Source organism: Jaculus jaculus, chromosome 13 (genome assembly GCF_020740685.1).
Source record: "Jaculus jaculus isolate mJacJac1 chromosome 13, mJacJac1.mat.Y.cur, whole genome shotgun sequence".
Classification (NCBI taxonomy): Eukaryota; Metazoa; Chordata; class Mammalia; order Rodentia; family Dipodidae; genus Jaculus; species Jaculus jaculus.
The window spans coordinates 58,679,871-58,699,449 of NC_059114.1; the positions used below are offsets into that span (position 1 = coordinate 58,679,871).

At 39.7% G+C, this 19,579-nt stretch overlaps 1 long non-coding RNA gene across 1 annotated transcript; it reads right to left on the bottom strand.

Moving 5' to 3' along the window:
• Positions 1 to 1,945: 1,945 nt before the first annotated feature.
• Positions 1,946 to 19,114, bottom strand: LOC123454117. The gene is made up of 3 exons (XR_006633164.1): positions 19,055 to 19,114; positions 15,502 to 15,772; positions 1,946 to 1,997 (listed from the first exon to the last, which is right to left on the bottom strand). It is a non-coding gene; the product is annotated as an uncharacterized LOC123454117 (long non-coding RNA).
• Positions 19,115 to 19,579: the final 465 nt, after the last annotated feature.

Consider the following 19,579-nt stretch of genomic DNA (forward strand, 5'->3'; position numbering starts at 1 on the left):
TCTCCAACAGAGAGTAAGTTAGCACCAAGAAAATTGAAACAACACTTACTTTTTTGATAGACAGATTGATAGGTGTAGGCCCTCTTGTTCCCCATGATTGATGATAGCTTAATATTGTAGAGTGGGCTTGTGTTTGGGTATGGTTCTGACTTATTTCCCAGCTCCAGCTATGGGTCTAGTACCACTGAGTGGATCAGTTAGCCAAATCACACTCAGCAAGCACCTCATAGACTAGACAATAGGATGGAAGGGAGGGCAGGGAGGGCATCAAAGGGTGGAAAACAGTAATCTGGACCCAAACGGCATTGGTACCATAAAATTCTACTTCCTAAAAGTCAGACCAAATGGCTGAACCTTCACTAGACCTTTACAGGAAACACCTGAACCACAAGACACTGGAGAGGGTAGGATCAAGACTCACCTAAATCTTCTACATCTTCCCTCCCTCCCTCTCCCCCTCTCCCCTCTATCTCTCTCCTCTCTAACTCTTGTATATTAGTTATGTTTTTCCTCAATTTATTAGTGGGCACTGGCCTGTTACCCCCACTTCCAGCTTGGGGCTACCATCCACAATGAGCTTTTGATCAGAGAAACCTACAAGGTTTCCCAAAACAATGACAGACTTCTGTCAGAGTACTTGATGACCCACCAAAGGCCAGTGGTAAGACCCTATTGCTGAAGACTCCATATGCAGCTGATACACAAAATCCAACAGCATGGCTGGAAGCCAGGAGAGAGTCAGTCCCCAGACAGTCAGCGTGTCTAGTGCCAGAAGGCGCTACATGGGCGACTGGGGGAAACAGCCACTATCAGTCCAAGCAACTCATTGTCTAATCTAATTAGCAACAAATAAACTGACGTGATGCCCACACAAGTGCAATAGTGGCACACAGCCATGGTGAGGATCCAAGATCTTTTAACTGAGCCATAACCTCAAAAAAACCATAATGGCACAGAATAAATATTCACACTGCAAAAGATGGCATTGGGCGTAGCAAAGAAACATTCAACCAATACAAGATTTAAAACAACCAGGGCAAACATCAAACTCTGTAGCTTCAAGTCTAGCGACTCTAGCCAGTGACAAATCTTTAAGTCCAATAATTTTAACCAGCATCAAGTCTCTGGCATTCCAATTCCGCCCATCCAGCTAGGCTACTCAGAGTCCTGGGAAACATCTTCGGGGCCGGCAGCTCCTTGACAGCCATCTCATGGTCCCGGTATCTCCACTGGGTTTCCACTGCAAGCCACATTTCATCCTCATGGCCCCATGGGGTCTCTATGCAGGCAACCAGCAAAACTGCTTCACACTGCCCATGGCCATTTCCAAAACACAAGATCATGTTGCAAACTCAATGCCCCTCTTTCCAGCATTTCTTATACTCCACAATACCAGGTAGGGTGCCAATTTGTTAATCCAAGGAGGAATAAAGCAAACTTTGAAGAACAGGACACTCCTTGAGCACTCAGGCCCTTTCAAAAGAGTCTACATTCTTCTTGTTGCCCCAGCACAGGTCAACTAGCCTAGTCTCAAAGGTTGTAGTATCTCAGTTGCAGCTGAATGGGGAACAATTCACCCAAAGATTTTTCTTTCTGTGCCATATCCCTCTGCTCACACCAATTCATTTATAGGCAAAGCAACCCTGCACAACTTCTCAGGACATGGGCATAAGAGCAAGCTTCTCACATAAACTGTGAGACCAGTCCAGGCACAGCTCTTTCTCACCCTCATAAGCCAAACCTCACAGTCCATAGTTCTTACTGGATTCAGGTCTTGAAGCTCAAACCAGAATAGTCCATCAAGCTGTACTTAACAGCATTGCAAGGCATCTCTTAGGCCAAGGTTTCAAATCCTTCCACATACCTCTTGAAAATCAGCTCCAAAAGGTCGAAGCCACATAGTCAGGTGTCTAGCAGCAATCCCACTCCTCGGTACCACTTTCCTGTTGCAGTCTGGTTCACATTGCTGGTAGAAATCACCCAACCAAGATCAGCTTCTGGAAAAAAGAGATTTATTTTGGCTTATAGGCTCAAGGGGAAGCTCCACAATGGCAGGGAAAAGCGAAGGCATGAGCAGAGGGTGGACATCACCCCCTGGCCAATATAAGGTGGACAACAGCAACAGGAAGGTGTACCAAACACTGGCATGGGGAGACTGGCTATAACACCCATAAGCCCACCCCCAACAATACACTCCCTCAAGGAGGCGTTAATTCCCAAATATCCATCAGCTGGGGACCTAGCATTCAGAACACCTAAGTTTATGGGGGACACCAGAATCAAACCACCACACATGGGGAACTCTACAGTTCTAATTCTGTGTTTCGAGGACAAAAGTTGCATTTTTAGAAAGTGAAGTCTTTGGACTGGAGGAATGGCTTAGCAGTTAAGGTGTTTGCCTGCAAAGCCAAAGGACCCAGTTCGATTCCACAGGACCCATGTTAGCCAGAGGCACAAGGGGACGCATGCATCTGGAGATCATTTGCAGTGGCTGGTGGCCCTGATGCACCCATTCTCTCTCTCTCTTTCTCTCTTTCTCTGTCAAATAAATAAATAAATAAATTTTTAAAGTGAAATCTTACATAAGCCAACTGTTGAGATTTGATCCTGTTTATGTAGGTGGAATGGTGTAGAGGAATCGATAAAGCAAACATTTCCTATCACAATGACCATAGTTCAATGAGTTATTCTGTTTCAATTCAAGGGATGCTTACAGAAGATATAAGATTCTTGGGTCAGAGACAAAAGACTTTATTTATCATGTATTGGTACCCTATTTTACCTCATCCCTGCCCCCATTCCATTGAGGACACTCCTCAGTGGAGTTGCAGGTATTCCCCACGGGATTGTGGTTTATGTGTTTTGTGAGCAGCAGTCAGTTATTTTGGGGGTTGGGGAATACCTCTGAGCATGTTGTCTCAACCTGGGGCACTTCTAATCTTTCTGCCCCCTCTTCCACAAAATTCCCTGAGCCATGGTGGGTGAATTTAAGCCTGCTTCAGTGATGATCTCTTAGGAGCCCCTGGAACTCTGCTTTGGTAGGTGTTCAGTATCCTCAGGGTCTGTCTCCTATAGCCTGGTGCTGATTATCAGGTTCAGCATAGAAGCAGCACTCCAGCCTGTCTCCCCAATTCCTCTGTGGATTCAACTGTAGTTTGGCTAAAATGCAAGGGGTAGTTCAAATCACTAATTCTTCACTTTTACTTTTGTACTATGTAGACACAACTGGAAAATAAATTTTAAAACTAGTTTTCTTAAGGAAGAGGTTCTGAGAAACTGTCATTTCTCCTGAGCTTTTAATAGAGTAGTATAATCAATTACCCCATATTTTAATGGATATATGTTTTTTAATAAACTGCACTGTAGTTAGAGATTATAATGAATGGACAGTTACCTGTGGTTAAGATGCTAACACGGGTGCACACTGTTTAAGTAATCCTGAATTAAATCTAGATCTTTTATGGAACTACCCTTCTGCGCTGATTTAGTAGCAATGTAATAAACCGTTATATGTAAATGTGAGTTTGACATGGGAGGCAGACCAAATCCTTCTTTGATAAAAATCACCCTCTCAACCTTTCCAACTGATTATATATGCTTGTCCTTCATGACTCATCAGCCCAACCTAGAGATATAAATAGAACATGCTATTCAATTGATGTTGCTTTAATTATGACACTTTTGCCTTTTATCCTCTCTTTCTTTCTATTATTTTGTTTTTGAGACAGGGTCTCACCCAGGTTGACCTAGAACTCACTGTAGCCAAGATGGCCTCGAAATCATGGTGATCCTTCCACCTCAGCCTCTTCAGTGCTGAGATTAGTGTGTTTACCACTACACTGGTTTATTATGACCATTTTAAAGTGATCTATTTTGTATAATAAATTACAGCTTTGTTTTTAGAATTTTTACTCTATTCTTTCTAGCAGTATTGGTATAGCACTACTATCACATGGAATTGTCATTTTAGCCCTTGTTCACTATTATATAAATTAATTAGCAACCTGAAATTTTTGAATTAACATCTGAAATCTCATACTGATTGGACTAATGAATTTATACATAGCTTTAGTTCTCTCAGAATTATATTCTCATAAATTAGTTAAATAAAGGTTTTATTCCAAATATATTGATTATATTCTCACATTTTTTTTTCTTTCTCAAAAGAATATCTCCCTTATCTTTGCAAATAAATGTTAGCCATGGAATAGTATTATGCTAGTATAATGCTGTATGATAAATCATTTTTTTCTTTACAGCTATTTGGTTCAGTTGACTATTGTAATGGGTCTTTTAAAAGTTCAAATCTCTTGATGCTTGAGTTAGTTTTGATCTCTTTCAAGGCCTCAACTTGTAACTCAAAAAAAATAGTTTTTTAAAACTTTGTGAATACAAAAATATCTCAAAGCACAAGTCCTAAACTCATGGGTCAACTGTGTCATACACAAAGAATATTCAATACATTTTTGTTACATAGTAAAACCTCTGATTTGTGCTAAGTGGACACACAAAAGGTAAATGACTTGCTGGGATTATAAAAGAGAGGAAAAGACAAGGAAATACTCATCCTCGACAGAAAGGTCACAGAGACTCCAATTCTCTTAAAAATAAAACATCAAAAGATCATCATTCTAACCCACAAAGAAACTGCCTGGATACTGAGGAGAAAGCTATAAGGTAACCAATTCATGAAAGCTTCCTTCTTCCTTTTCAAAAGGAGTAAAATGAGTCATCTTTAAACTGTCAGTTTTTGAGATAAATCAATTGATGTCTATTGAAACCTGAATCATCTGCATGTCTGAAAGTTCACTAAAAATGATAGAATTAGAGACACGAGCTTCTATATCTCAGAAATAGTGATCAGGTGGCAAAGATGTATGTACTGGTGTAGAAATCAATTCCAATAAAAAAGAGGAGAGGACTAATGGGGACCCAGAAACAGCATCAGATTCCCCTTTCCTTCTCTAACAACTAAGCTCAGTTCACAGATACAGAAATATTAGCAGATTGAGAGTTTAGCCTTAAGCTGGTGAATTCCTGATGTGTTTGAAGATGTATCTCCTACAGGATGATGGCTACGTCACCAGAGGCAAGAGTTGATGCTAAGAAAATGGCTGCACTACTTTGTAATGTGTTCAGGTTTTAATCCCCACCCACCAAAATCCAAAGGCCAATGATCCCGTGTCTTTAGAGGTTTCCATAAAGATACCAAGAAGACAGAACAAGAAACATCTTAAAATTTTGGTTAAAATATATTCTCCTGGCCCCAGTGTCAATCAGGTTTTGCTTCTCTAAGTCATGAATGCCAAGAGATAGTACAAATCCAGGGAACTGGAGAATATGATAAATCATGAATATCTAGTTCTACTGATCATTGGCTTCCTGCCTCATAAAACAGAAGCAAAAGAATAGGAATTACTATTTTTGATAGCAAACAAGGGGAAAAAAAAAGACTTGATGGACCAAAATTAAAAAGTTTCAACATTGTGCCATTACAAGAGTAATAAGTAAGAACTACTCTCTGCCTTGAAATCCAACTCAACTATAAAGATGTCTTTGAAGGAAATAAGCTTCCTAAGGCACATTGTGTAGGACAAAAAAAAAAGCATCATCATAAAGTTATCCTTAGGCAGCCCATTTGGTCCATGGGCAGTTGCTAAGAAGCCTGGAAATGTGGCTGGGAGGTGGCTTAGCAGGTAAGAGCACTTTCCACATATCCACATATGCTTGAAGGCTTGTTGGGCTGGAGATCACCCAAAGCCCACATGAAGAAGCTGCATGCGGCCATGTATACCTGTAACCAAAGTTGACAGGGATTGGAGAATTACTGGAGCTCACTGACTGACAGCAACAATTTGAGGAAGAGACTCCATCTCAAGAACACAGGCAGATGAAAACACCTGACATTCTTTCTGGCCTCCCACATGCATGTGCTGGGGCATACACACATGGACATACATCATGTAGCACATACACCATACCCTCCTACATACTACACACACATGCCAAAAATGCTTAATAACACAAAAGATAAGGTGGCACCACCAATTTCACGCTACATGCCCACATCACCTAACAAAGTAATGTCTACAGTTGTATTTCTTTCCTATGGGCTTTTGAGCCACCATGGTATTATATAATGGGACCTAAACACACATGACCATCAAACTCTGAAACAAAGTAAGCAGTTATCTTTTAACTCTGTGTCCAACAAGGTAGCATGTGGCTTTTGGGCACTTAAACTGTGGTTAGTGGCGTTGTTACTGTAGTATATAAACTAGGTTTAGAAACCTACCACAGAATATTAGTACTTCATCAATCATTTCATTTTGACTATGTTTTGAAATGATGAAATATTATATGTGTTGAGTAAATAAACTGCATTATTAGACATATTTTTACTCATTTGCTTTTAGATTTCTAATATAGCTACTAGAAAATTTTCAATGTGGCTCACAGCCAACTTACTACATTAGATGGTGCTAAGCTATAATTTCTGTATGGTGCTGAGAAGGAAGAAACAATGATAGAGGCATAAATTTTCACCATCATGAGATTAAGAAGACGAGTGACTGAGGCCACAGTTCTGTGTGAGAAACTAGGAAATCTTTGATCCTGTATAATTAAAGCACAGGGCAATGGGATACTCTACCATGCTAGAAATTATCATGGCATTGAAAAGACCAAAGAAAGTCCCCAAACCTGGAGGCAATCTGTTGAAGAGCAGTAGAGGAAGGATCTTCTTCCATAAATTCTAGAGAGATGTTAACTACATCAGGTAAGAGCAAGAAAATATGCGGAAGGAGAACTTGCCACACAGCAATATTCCAGGAAGCTAATTGCTTGGGACTGTTCTGGAAAAGGTGTGCAGATGGAGATGCCATAAACAGAATCATCTCATTAAAAATAACAAAATAGAAAGTAAAACAATAGAAAACCATTTTTCTTCTGAGTTCTCATACTTGTGTTCGTTCATTTTTAAAGAGAGCAATGTGAATCAATCCTTAAGTGACCATTGGGTCTTCTACCTGCCACACTCTGAGCTGAGAAAGGGGCAGGAAATACCAGAAAGCAAGTCAATGGCCAGTTGTTTCAGTTGTGAAGGCTGAGTCAAAAGAGAAGGGATTGGGTGGATGGAGGAAGGACTTCAGTGGGAGAAATATGGGAGAGGGAGACGAGAGAGTGATGGGATTGTGGTAAAAATACACTATGGGGATGGGGAGATGGTTTAATGGCTAAGGTGATGGTCTGTGAGGCCTAACGACCCAGATTCAGTTCCCTAGTACCCACATAAGGCAGATGCACATGTGCCTGGAGTTCATTTACAGTGGCTAGAAGCCCCGGCATGCCCATTCTCTTTCTCTCTGTCCTTTCTCTCTGTCTCTGTCTCTCTCTCTGTCTCTCTCTCTCTCTCTCTCTCTCTCTCTCTCTCTCTCTGTGTGTGTGTGTATCTGTCTCTTTTGCTCAAATAAGTTAAATTGAATATATGCATACATATATACATACATACATACACACACACACACATAGTTAATAAAAAGTTAAGAAAAATTTGAGTAGAAAATACTCAACCAAAGAGTATCATTCAAGGTGACTAAGCATCAACGGAATCATGTTTTGTTTTTGTAAATTTATACTCCTTCATTTTCTATTTTATTCCAGTCTTCTCCCATATTCCTTTTGACAGAAGAGAATAACAATGATCAATCTAGACACAATTCTACAAGTTGGTTTGCAAAAGCTAGAAAAGCAACTCTAGTTTTTTTTTTTTTTTAATTTATCTTATTAGATATGGACATACTGGGATGGAGAGATGGCTTAGCGGTTAAGCGCTTGCCTGTGAAGCCTAAGGACCCTGGTTCGAGGCTCGGTTCCCCAGGTCCCATGTTAGCCAGATGCACAAGGGGGCTCATGCGTCTGGAGTTCGTTTGCAGTGGCAGGAAGCCCTGGCGTGCCCATTCTCTCTCTCTCCCTCTATCTGTCTTTCTCTCTGTGTCTGTCGCTCTCAAATAAATAAATAAATTTAAAAAAAAAGATATGGACATACTTAGCATGTAAACAGCACATGTTGGTACCATCCTTGCCCTCATCCCTGTTCTTCTCCATTGGAGATTCTGCTGTTCTTTTTAAGATGGGAGCAACTCTAGGGTTTTGTTGTTGTTGTTGTTGTTGTTTTAATTTTTATTTATTTGAGAGCGACAGACACAGAGAGAAAGACAAATAGAGGGGGAGAGAGAGAGAATGGGAGCACCAGGGCTTCCAGCCTCTGCAAACGAACTCCAGACGCGTGCACCCCCTTGTGCATCTGGCTAACGTGGGACCTGGGGAACCGAGCCTCGAACCAGGGTCCTTAGGCTTCACAGGCAAGCGCTTAACTGCTAAGCCATCTCTCCAGCCCGGGTTTTTTTTTTTTTTTTTGAGCAATATAAAATTTACATAAAAGTTGTAAGAATTGAACAAAACATTCATTTCTGAGTCACTGGAAGATAAGGTACCAATATAATGTACTATGTCACTCAATACAGTAATATACATTTTCTGCAAACGAGGACATTCTATTGCATAGCACAATGCAATCTCTAAAACCAGAACATTAAAAGTGATAGATTACTAATAACTAGTCTACAGGTCCTATTCATCAATTGTCACACAAATGCCTTTTTAAAAATCCATTTCAAAATAGCACTTTGTGCTACGATGTCAGGCCCCAGTTCTTTGACTTTCCTGATCCAAGCAATTCTGAGGATTACAAGTCAGTTATTTTGCTGAATTATCCTGCTGATTTTCAGTGCTCTGATGTTTACTAGTGATAGATTAGAGCATAACAAGCAGAGATGTGTTCTCCTCTGTACACCCCACTAGGTCACATACAACCCTCTTTGCACAGTTACAGATAGTGTTCACTTTGATCACTTGATTATGGTGCTGTTTGCCAGGCCTCTTCATGCAGTTAGTTCTTCTCTTTTTAGAATAGATTTTCACAGGGTTCTTTTTTAAGACTTTAGGCTATTTTCAAAATGATGGGATTCAGTAGGACATTTTCATACACATGTATCAATGCACTTTGGCCATATTTGTTCCCCACTGACCTCCCCCATCTGTCCTCCTTCCCTTTCACTGATACCTTCCTCCACACCAAATAGTCTCCCTTCTGCCTTCATTACACACACACACACACACACACGCACACACACACACGAATATAGATTCCACATGAGACAAAACACACTACTTTGTCCTTGTTAACCCCAACATACCTGAGTTTTACATGAGGCAAACAAATCCCCTCTACTATCAAAATTTTAATTTATTTGTTTTCCTTTGTTATTATTCATAGAAATATAGCTTCATGATTTCTGATTTTATTCTATGGAAATATAGTCTAGCGTTATCATTTTTTTTTTGTATGTTATACTTTTCTCAGATCTGGACCATGGGACTGGTTTGTATCCACTGGAAATGTTTGCATCAGCCTCTTTAATTTTTGAGAGTTAAAGATGTTCTATGTACACTATCTTTTCGCCTGACTTCAGATCAACTTATTACTTAGAAATCCTCATATTCCTTTTAGTTGAATTGAACAATGCTGTCAGCTATTTAACAGCCATCTCAACCAAGGTCACACCCTTCTCTGGGAAGCCCAAAATAAGTCCTGCAAAACCCCAAATCAATATAAGCCAATGCCTAGAAACTAGTTTTATTCACTAATATTGGGGTACTACTGCTCTTGGGCCATCTCAATGGACACAGCTGTTAAACATATGAGCATAAAAACACATTCAGGTATTCCTCTATCTATCTATCTATCTATCTATCTATCTATCTATCTATCCATCCATCTATCTATCATCATCATCATATTTATGGCAGTCCCAAGCAATCTAAAGTTTACATGAAAGTTTTAAGATTTTCACAAAGCAGTCATTTTTTAATCATTTGAAGATATGTCTTCCCTCCCTAGAGCTATCTACATTTTAATCCTGGAAGCCTTTGAATGTCAGATTTTATGGGAAGGAGGATGAAAAGGAAGAGAAGTGCCTTTGCAGATGCCATGAGAGATTTTGCAAGAGCAGATTTTCTTGAACTATCCAGGTTAACTCAATGTCATCACAAAGCTCCTTATAAAATAGAAGCAGGGAAATAAAAGCAAGAGAAGGGATGTGGCAAGGAAAACAGGCTCAAGCAACACAATAAATTGAAAAATATCTAAATTGCATTTTCTCAGAAGTAGGAAAAAGGAATGCTATGTAAGATTAAAAGCTAACAACAATAACTCATAAATTAAAATAGATTTTTTTCAAGGCAGAGTCTTTCTGTGTTTCCCAGGATGGTTCAAACTTATAATCCTCTTGCCTCAGTTTCCCCAGTAACTGGGACTATAGGTGAATACCATCAAACCTGACTGACTGAACTTTTAAAAATTCAGTGGAGGAACTGAAAGATTAAATTGAATATTTCCTTCATAAGAATAGCAAAAGGCAAAAGATATACAAAAATAAGAGAAAATTATGAGGGGGAAAAATAGAAAATCTCAGGTTGTAAAACACCTAACTTACAGGAATTACCAAAAGAAAAAAAAATAAGGAAAACTATTGAAGACATAATGCAAACTTTACCAAAAAGCTTAATAACATAAATCTCCAGTTTGTACACTGTACAATCCCTTTCATTACCCATACTGTTTCTGTTTGAAAGGTAGTGTCTTCCCCTCAGGCTGAGCCACCACTCCGATCTTTCATCGATTAACAAACTCTCACAAGTGTCTAGAATCATCGAATCATTTGAAATCTGGAGTCTGTGTGACCCGCATAACCTAGTGCTGAGCCTATTCCTATCAGGCGGCTCCTCCATTTCTGGACATCAGCTGAACGCAACACCATGGGGCACAGAATGAACCTTCCAGGAGGTTCCTGAATCAGGGTAGATGATGGGATTCTGATGTAGGGAACTTGGGTGTAAAGGCTGGGTGTGATGGTGCACGCCTTTAATCCCAACACTTGGGAGGCAGAGGTAGGAGGATTGCCATGTGTTTAAGGCCACCCTAAGACTACATAGTGAATTCCAGGTCATCTTGAGCTAGAGTGAGACCCTACCTCAAAAAAAAAAAAAAAAAAAAAGAACTTGGGTATAAACTATGATACATAGGGGAAAAGACGGCAAGTGCATAAATCCCCCTTATTTTCACCCATCCCTACAGTAAGTGGAGCTAGTTTACTCATCACAAGTTCACTCATCACAACCCGTGTGGAGAAGTCCACATGCAAACACAGATAAGCATCAGCTGTGGTGCCCACCACAGAGCCTTGCTTTGGTGCTTGCTATGGTAGTTTGAATGAAATGTTCCCCATGGACTCATGTGTTTTGAATATTTAACCCCCAGCTGGTGGCAATTCAGGGGACTGCTAGAGCCTTTCAGCAGTGGAAACTTGCTACAGTAGGTGTATTGCTGGGGATGGATGTGCGGTCTATTAGCCCAGCCCTACTTCCTAGAAAGCTCAACTATTTATTTGTGTGTGTGTGTGTGTGTGTGTGTGTGTGTGTGTGTGTGTGTGTGTGTGTCCTCCTGCCACAATGAACAAACATCAGATGCTTTGCCACTTTTTGTACCTCATTTATGTGGGTGCTGGGGAATTGAACAGGGGCCAGCAGGCTTCTCAAACAAGCACCTTTAGCCACTGAACAATCTTTCCAGCCAGAGCCAGCTCATTCTTGATGCTACCTCCTGGTTACTGCAGCAAGATGTGCTGCTCAGACTCTGATCTGTCATTGATGAGGCTTCTCAAAACTGTAAGCCTCAAATAAGCCCCTTTCTCCCATAAGTTGTTTCTGGTCCCAGCAACAAGAAAGTAACCACTATGTTTACATTTCCCTGCTTGTTCTTCTCTTTATGTTGCAGTCAGGTTCACATTGCTGGTAGAAATCACCCAACCAAGAGCAGCTTGTGGGAAAAAGAGGTTTATTTTGGCTAACAGGCTCAAGAGAAAGCTCCACAATGACAGGGGAAAATGGTGGCATGAGCAGAGGGTGGACATCAACCCCTGGCCAACATAGGTAGACAATAGCAACAGGAAAGTGTGCCAAACACTGGCATGGGGAAACTGGCTGTAACACCAATAAGCCTGCTCCCAAGAATACACCCCCTCCAGGAGGCATTAATTCCCAAATCTCCATCATCTAGGAACCTAGCATTCAGAACAACTAAGTTCAAACCTGAATCAAACCATCACCTTCCAACCCTGACCCCCATAAATTGATAACCATACATGATATAAAATGCAATGCATTCAGTCCAACTCTAAAAGTCCCCATTGTTTTTACCAATCCCTGTGATGCTCAAATATCTCCATAGTCCATGGTCTTTTAACTGAGCCATAATACCAAAACATCCGAAGAAAACCTATAATGGCACAGAATAAACATTCACACTGCGGAAGATGGCATTGGGCATAGCAAAGAAACATTCAGCCAAAACAAGATTTAAAACAACCAGGGCAAACATCAAACTCTGTAGCCTCAAGTCCAACAACTCTAGCCAGTGACAAATCTCCAAGTCCAATAATTCTAACCAGCAACAAGTCTCTGGTATTTCAATTCCGCCCCTTCCAGCTAGGCTACTCACAGTACCACAGTACTGGAAAACTTCATCAGGGACAGCAACTTTCCTGAGCAGTCATCTTGTGGCCCCCACAGCTCCACTAGGTCTCCACTATGGTTCATCCTCATGGCTCCATGGGGTCTCTATGCAGGCAACCAGCAAACCTGCTTCACACTGCCCATGGCCATTTCCAAAACACAAGACCGTGTTGCAAACTCAGTGACCTTCTTTCCAGAATTTCTTATACTCCACAATACCAGGTATGGTGCCATTTTGTTAATCCAGGGGGGAATAAAGCAGACTTTGAAAAACAGGACACTACTTGAGCATTCAGTCCCCTTCAAAAGAGTCTATATTTTTTTTGTTGTTGACCCAGAAATAGGTCAGCTCGCCCAATCTCAAAGGTTGTAATCTCTTATTTGCAGCTGAATGGGCAGCAGTTCACCCCACAATTTTCTTTCTGTGCCATATACCTCTGCTCACACCAATTCATTTCTACACAAAGCAACCCTGCACAACTTCTCAGGACATGGGCATAACAGCAAGCTTTTCACACAACTTGCCTCTAGCCCAGTCCAAGCAAAGCTCTTTCTCACCCTCATAAGCCAAACCTAACAGTCCATAGTTCTTTCTGCATTCAGGTCTTTCAACTGTGACCAGAATAGTCCATCAATCTGTATTTACAGTATTGCAAGGCATCTCTTAGGCTAAGGTTTCAAATTCTTCCACATTCCTCTTGAAAATCAGCTCCAAAAGGCCAAAGCTACACAGTCAGAGGTCTAACAGCAATCCCACTCCTTGGTACCGCTTTACTGTTACAGTCAGCTTCTCATTTCTAATAGAAATCACCCAACCAAGAGCAGCTTATAGAAAAAAGAGGTTTATTTTGGCTTACAGGTTCAGGGGAAGCTCCATGATGGTAGGGGAAAATGAGGGCATGAGCAGAAAGTGGACATTACCCCCTGGCCAACATAAGGTGGACAATAGCAACAGGAGACTGTGCCAAACACTGGCTTGGGGAAACTGGGTATATCACCCATAACCCTGCTCCCAATAATAAACCCCCTCCATGAGGCGTTAATTCCCAAATCTCCATCAGCTAAGAACTTAGCATTCAGAACAACTAAGTTTATGGAGAATATCTGAATCAAACCACCACACTTTATTTTTAGCTTTCTGAGATTCTAATACTCAAAGGATCAAAACATTAATCTTTAAACGAATCTGTATTTGAAGGGTCTAGGCCTAAATAGCAGATTATTTAAAAGTCCAGAGAGATATATACTAAAAGAAGTGGCTTCCTCTAGGGAGGGATACTAGAGTATAGGGAAGTTGAGACATATAATTGTTAATTTCTCTAATAACCCTTCAGATTTTAAAACAATTTTCATGCAATACTTTCATAAAATGAAATTAATTTTAAAGTTAATACTCATAAACTACTATTATATGCATTTTAAATTGCTTATACTTTCATAATTTTTATCTACAAGAAAAAGCTAATCATTGTTTTACTAATAACTTAATAATGTTGTGATATAAACCTTTGTATTCACATATATTATAGAGATTTTTCTAAAAGATACTTCACCTTTTACAAAAAGTGAGGGGAGATGTCACCTTCAGATCGATATCACTTTATATCCGCCTTAAAGTGCTATCTGCTTGTGAGGGCTGCAAGAATAGCAAAAAGCCAATCCATACACTCATCTTAATGAATTATAGGGGAAGAAAACCAACTAAAAAAAGAAACCATTTTATTTTGGCATTGTCTTTTGTAAAATGGAGTTGAGGGTGGAATTAATGATTTAATTAAACCACTGAATGTTTTATTAAAGTCAATATGGCCTGGAGTTCCTATATACAACCAGTTTATTAATAAACTCCTCACCTTTGTTTTGATAAGAGAACTCATATTTATCTTTACAGCCTCTAATTGTTTTCAGGAAATCATACTGTGTTCCAAAGCCTTTCTGATAGAACTCAAAATTCTACTGCATATGAAAACCAGGTCAGGATGTTTCTAAAACTCTAATTTCTTCAGCTTGGTTACTCCTTCCCACAAGGAGCACTGTTTCTGCTCTACTTGGTAGAATAGCTGCTCTGTTTTCACAGCCAAGGAGAACTCAAGGTCACCAGTGCAAAACCCACTTTGGGTTGAGCCTGCACAGGATGCACTGGATAATCTCTTCTCTACAGTCATCAGTTCTTAACCTTTCTATGGAGTATCTCTGTTCCCAGCTCTCATCTAACTCTCATCTATATCCAACTTAAATTTATTATTAAAAGTAAATGGCCAGGTTAGGGAAGAATAAAATGAACAGGAGTGGCCTCGCCTTCAAGATAATTTCCAAATGCTGGCCTGTCTGTTTTCATTCAAAGCACTGAAATTAGATGGGAATGGGCCTGGCACAGAACCAAGAGTAAAATGTGATAGACATGCACGTGTCCCCGGTCGCCAGACTTTCCCCTTCTAAGGTCTCACTTCATTTGTAAGACTCAGGACAGTGTGAGACTGCAGACCAGCAATCGGCTACAAAGTTAGGACTTTTTGCCCTTGCCGGTTCCATTAATGTTTTTGCTTTTGTCTCTGCACTGCTAGAGGGGAATTTTCCAGACAAAAATTGTCTTTTAACTAGAGGAGGAACTGTTCTTGTATTGCTGGTGTCTGTCACAGATCAAAGTGTCTGCTAGAGGGTCATGTTCCCACACTGTCTCAGAGCCAGTGGTTTCTTTGGCCACTCATTTAAAAGAAAACATAGACACAGAAAAAATTTTCATCAAATTTATGAAACACATGCTTCAGGTCAACCAAGTGTTACAGACTCATTTTCCTCTCCACTCTGTACTAACTGTTAGATTATTTGATTCAAATTAGAAATTTTAAAGTTGGAGTTTCCACTTACTTGTTTTACAACCTGCTGACCAATGGCTGATTTTGTAATGTAATTGTCTTGCCCTGAGAGATTATGTATTTTCAGACGGTTTTGAGGGCTCCGCATTACTCTTATTGCTTGTATTCTCTTTACTCAGAATTCTCCCATATCATTTGTCCTTTAGTGGTTTTTGTTCTTATCTTTAATTCTCTCCTTCCTCTTGCTTGGCTCACTCAAATGTAGATTTGAATTGTTTTCTCATTTTTTTTCCTTTACCAATTTTCTTCTAACTAATACCTGTCTGAGAAATAGAAAACCAGTGATTATCATAATACCAGCATGTTAACATAGTTAACATGGAGACATATACATATATGTACTCACATATGAGATATGTGCTTGTAGTTAATGACCTTTTTTCTAGATTGATGTGGACATTTGAAATAGAACAGCACTTTAATTTTTATTTGCATTAAGGGAATGAGATGAAGGGACTTAACTGATGTTTCCTTCAACAACCACTAACCCCATTTCTCAATTCTCTCTGTTCTGTGCCTCACAGGTAATCCCCTCACACACACCACACAGCAAGTACCACAGTTTATAGATTTTTTTTTCAAAAGTTTCATACATATATGTGTGTATATACAGCAATACCACACTGTAGACATCCTTTTGGTACTTGCTTTTTAATTCCACAGTAAGTTTTTGAGCTACATCACTGGTGGTTGATAAAGCTACAGTGCATTGCCCCTCTTATTTCTGTCAAAAATTCCATGATTGCTTGCTAAAGAAGCAGGAAATACTAGTCCCTAAGGAAGTAGGGAAACGTTCACTGTCCCATCAACAGTAAGTCCCTTCTTAAATACATTTACTAAAGTGGGAAAGTTACTTTGACAAATTAGTAGAAAGACAACTTTGCAGTTAAATTCCAGATTTAAAACCACTATGGAAAGCTTTCCCTAAAAGGTTTAAATAATTTTATACTTGCAAAAAGCATTTTTCCTGCCGGCTAAAATTAAGGCGTTATGAAAGATCAATCCAAGAATATGCCTTGGCTTGAAAGCTGTTGTCTGTTCATGTGGTTCAAAATCAGATATATTTTTTCCCCAAAGCTCTTGCCAATGTGTATGTTCTTCTAAAAGAGTTAACTAAAAGTCAGTAGGCAGCTCAGCTCCCTTAACGATATTTTGTTTACTTGGAAGACCTATTTGGGGTGAAGTTTTGCATATAAAAATACACTCCCTCTTCTTGACATATTTCCAGAAAAATATGCAAATGAGGCTTGTCTTCTTCTACAGTCTTGTTCTGCACTGAGGTTTCACAGGGCGCCCCCACCCTGCTGCTGCCCTGGAGCCTCCGAGTCTCTTTATCTTGGTGGATCAGAAGAGGGGAAGTGCTCTGAAGAAGTCTCCCTTCCATCCTTCACCCTCCTCCAACTACTGACTGCTTCAGACATCATTTTGTCCCTGACCCCAAATAGATATATAACCATTTTACATTGTGAATTGTATATTTTTAGCCAAATTTAAAGGTTCCATAGTCATTATTAACTTAAAATAGTTTTAAAGTCCCAAGTCTCATCTGAGATTTAAGATTTGCTCTAAGCTCTGAGTCTTATAAAATCAAAACAAGTTCTATGCTTTTAACATATAAAGGCACAGAGTAGATATTTTGTTGTTTGTTTGTCTGTTTGTTTGTTTTTTCGAGGTAAGGTTTCACTCTAGTCCAGGCTGACCTGGAATTCACTATGTATTCTCAGGGTGGTCTTGATAGCATGAGGATCCTCCTACCTCTGCCTCCCAAGTGCTGGGATTAAAGACGTGCACCACCATGCCCAGCCAGAGTAAACATTTTTAACTGTTATAAGGCATAACAATGAGAGACTAGACCAATGTAAACTCAACAACCATCAAGCAAACAACAAATTTTTGCAGTTCAACTCTGATATTATAATCACTGACGGACAATTTTTGGATTTTTAAAAAATTCTGTCCCTCTAGATGGGTTGAGTATCCAGGAAAAACTTTCATCCCAGACCAACTGTGCTCTATGGTAGCCCGTGCACAGTATTGATATATCCAAAACATCTTTGGATCTTTACTGCAAACCATGTTCCTTCCTTCAATGGCTTTGCTAGCCTATCAGGGTCATTACGCCCTGTCTCATGTCACATCTCAGTAGTGGCTCCAGGGACAATAGGTACATCACTACCATTCCTTGTATTTTTTTTATGTTTCCAAAATTAATACCAGATGTGTAGGACATAGCCATATTCTTAATTTACGGAAAAGATAAATCATGACCTTGAAGAGCAGGGGATTTTATTTATTTATTTATTTTAGATTTCTTTTAAAGAGTGTATTTCTACCATTTTAGTCTTTTTGGGAGTAGAAACACTTCAGGCATTTTCCCAATGTTTAATGTAAAGTATTTGGGAAATTTTTCTTAATATTGTTAATGTGTTTGACAATAGCAGCTTTGGTAATACAAAGCTAGTCTCTGTGCCAATAAATTTCAAATTTCTTTTTTTTTTTAAACTTTAAATCTTGTATCACTCAGGCCCATATTTTTAGCCAAGCATATCAGTTTACTACAAATCTAACCTCTATTCAACTCATCGGGCATAGGCAGCAGAACACAGCCATATGCCAGCAGCCCAGTTTTAAGTTCTCCATAGTCTTTCCTTTCCCTTAGGAAATTCATAAGCCAAGCCTCCAAATACAATTTTTCTGCACTTAGCATTTTAAAACTCTGATCACAATACTTGGCTTACCACTCTACAAGGTGCCTTCAGTTTCAGGCGCCAAGTTTTCCATTCCTCTAGCACACAAGTTCTAAAAGACCCAAATCCATATGATCAGATTCATCTCAGCAACTATAGCCCACTCTGGTTACCAATTCTGTAACAAACAGCTTCAGGTCATTGAGATGAACTTTTAAAGCAGGCAGTTATGGGAGGAAGGAATTTATTTGAAGTTTACCAATCCAGGGGAAGTTTTATACTAGTGAAAGAAGCTGACACCTTTTCACAGATACACACACACACACAGCAACTACTACCAGCACAATAAGCAAGCGCAGAACAGGAGCTCCCTAATGGCAGAGCTCAGGCAGTCTGTTTGTCTTTTGCTGGAATCAGATCTGTCCCCATACTTCAGGATTGTACTCTAGAATCCACCCAGTGATACCTCCTCCAGCCAGGTATTTGGAAATCTAAGAAGCTCTAATAAAACTTTTGTATCTCTTGGGGGACATCTATTTAAACTAACATACTCACAAACCCTTCCCTATGTTTTTTGTGAGATTTCTCACCTGCCATTCCCACACAACCTCTTATCTTTCTTTCCACTTGCTGCCCACTGTCTCAGCCACAAAACTAGCTAGTTTGTCCATGAGTGCAAGCAAAATTATTGTGTGGTATCATTTTATGAACCATAAAACCTGTCCTGTGCATTCTGGTGGAAAATAAAGCTGCTTTTAGCTGTGGATAGGATACAAATTAGCAGTTTCTAGTAAGGAAAAAAAAAAAAACACACAGTGAATGAAAGAACAAATCCACCAACTATGGCAAAATACACACCTTTCTGTAGGTTGCACACTCCAATTGCTCCATTTCTTCCCAAAGACTTCTTGCCCTTTGGCCATCTGTGCTCTGCTTCAGAATACTTCTCTATTCCTTGCAAAAAAAAACTTATATAACATGAAGGCTGAGAGCCACAGATGTTGAAAGGAAAATCTCCAGTCATGCAAGCAGCCACAATGAGCTCACTCCAGATTCTGCGGAGAATTCAGAACTAGAAACAAATGAACAAAATGACCTTTCTGACTCAAGAAACCACTTATTGTGTGTTTGTTCCAGTTCTGCCAAGAATTCACTGGTGAAAGTGGGTAACAATTGAGGCAAAGCCTGGAAAGACTTACCTTAAGAACTTGGATGACTCCTCTTTGTTTCTGTCAACTACTCAACAGAAATGCAGATGTATAGCACCCTCCTCATAACCTGAATATATTACATATTATTCCCTGCAAAAAATGCTGTTTAGGATGATTTGACTTTAAGGTGCTTCAAAAGGAAATCCCCCTAGTTACTCACTGCCTTTGAATT